Consider the following 2,337-nt stretch of genomic DNA (forward strand, 5'->3'; position numbering starts at 1 on the left):
GTATAATAAAAATAACAGTGTCTGTAAAATGGTGAGAAGCGAAACATAATTCATGGTAGTGTTTAATTTTATAGCTCATAAAATCCAAAGGGGGCATGTATTGAGCAACAGATTTGATGTCTCACTTTTATGAACCATGTGTGAAACTTACCGCTCCCATCAGCGCAGAATAGATTTAATAAATTTAATCATCATTTAGTTGGTTTAAATAATATTTCAAACTTGAAAACGCTGAGTACCTCACAATAGGATCACAAATACACACTGCTTTCAGAATCTGGGCTCCTGTGGTGGTTGCTGTTAGGTCTCATCCAGTGGGTTCTGACCCATAACAACCTTGTGCACAACAGGCCAAAGCCCTGCCCTATGCTGTGCCATCCTCACAATGTTTCCCAGGCTTGTGTCCATCGTTGCAGCCACTGTATTAATCCGGCTCCTCAAGGGTCTTTCTCCTTTTTGTTGCCCCTCCACTTTACCAAGCATGGTGTTCTTCTCTAGGGACTGGTCTCTCCTGACAACCAGTGCAAAGTATGTAAGAAAAAGTCTTGACATCCTTGCTTCTCAGGAGCACTCTGGTCTTACATCTTCCAAGACAGATTTGTTTGCGTGCCCATGTGGTAGTCTGTGGTGTTTTCAATATTCTTTACAAACACAATTTGTAAAGAATTGAATTTACAATTCAAATGCATCAATTTTTCTTCAGTCTTCCTTATTCAATGTCCAACTGCCATATGCTTTTATATGCATACAAGGCAATTGAAAATACTCTGGCTTGGGTCAGGCACACCTTAGTCCTCAAAATAACCTCTCTGCTTTTCAGCACTCTGCAGGGGTCTTGTGCAGCAGATTTACCTAGCACAATATATCTTTTTATCTGCTTCCAAGAGCATTGATTGTGGATCCAAGCAAGGTGAAATCCTCGACAAGTGCAGTCTTCTCGCCATTTACCATGATATTTACTATCTATTATTGTGTTGTGAGGATTTGGGTCTTTATATTTAATTGTAATCTATACTGAAGGCCACAAAGAAGGGATCTGCCACCCACTAGGAGGAAGTAGCCTCTGAAAGCCTTAGGCATAGCATGGAAACCTTGCCAGATATATTTTCATAATTCTCAATAATTAAAAGCCTATAGTGCACATTCATTCTGATCCTCTTTACTTTAAGAGGTACTTGCCCAAGGGAACTGCTTGTATATTGAGGATATCGTGTTCTCAAAAACTGAGCATTCTGGATTTATTTTATAGAATGCAATTCACAACATTTGAAACAAAGAAGACCAGGCTGCTAATTCAACAAGTATTTCAAACCTCGTTCCCATCTTACTGTTGAGTTAGGTTGCCTGATTCTGTCTGTCCTTTAGTGCTTCTTAGATAATATCTATCTTAAAGCTGAAAGTCTGGTTGCGTCGACTTAAAGATGGCAAGTGTGAAAATAACACATAAACTTGGTTAACTTGAGTTTCAGAAAATGCTGTACAGAAAAGGAATTCTCGGAGGTCTACAGAAACTGCGTATTGATATCTCCCAGTTTAACAAAAATCATGAGCATTAACTTCTCATTCCTTTTAATCATTGCCTTGATTCAGAGTTTTCCCATGAGCAGTCAAATATAAAACACACATTGTATAAATGACCTTTATTCTGATTAACAATCAGGCCTCAATTTGATATTAAAGTACAACCTTTATTTTTATTCTAAAATCTCCAAATGGAATCAAAACAGCAAAACTAATGATGATGCCAATAAAAAAGAGAAAGCAAATTCAGTTTTTTACTAAACATCACTGAGTTTGCTATGAAAACCTATAATAAGATGGAATGAAATCTAAAGGCAGGGACACAGAATTTGTTTCTGTCATTTTCAAGTGTTGCAGCTGAAAACGAGAAGCTAAACAAGAACTCCCTTTCCATTATTAAATTAAAGGCTGAGGGTTCAAACCCAGCCAGCAGAACTGTGATAAAAGGTAATTTGCTTCCATAAAACATACAGCCAAGAAAATCTTACAGGGCAGTTCAAATTTGTAAGACATGGGTTTATCATAAATGGGAAAGGACCCAATGCGATTTTTTCCCCTAACCATTTTATTAGGCGCTAATCCAGATATCATACCATTTCATAGTTCAATTACATCAAGCAGTATTTTACAATTGCTACCACAATCAGTTTAAAAACATTTTCTTCCTTTTTGAACTCCTTGATATTAGTATCTCTTTACATCACTACCTCCCTCCCCATCAAATCAGGTTTATCATTTTAATCAACTACAGTAATCTGTCCAGTACTCTCTGTTTGGTAATCAGTTTATTTCCATCCCTCAATCATCATTAGAAGG

Source organism: Echinops telfairi, unplaced genomic scaffold (assembly GCF_000313985.2).
Source record: "Echinops telfairi isolate 266 unplaced genomic scaffold, ASM31398v2 ScPeMD7_7467;HRSCAF=8505_0, whole genome shotgun sequence".
NCBI lineage: Eukaryota > Metazoa > Chordata > Mammalia > Afrosoricida > Tenrecidae > Echinops > Echinops telfairi.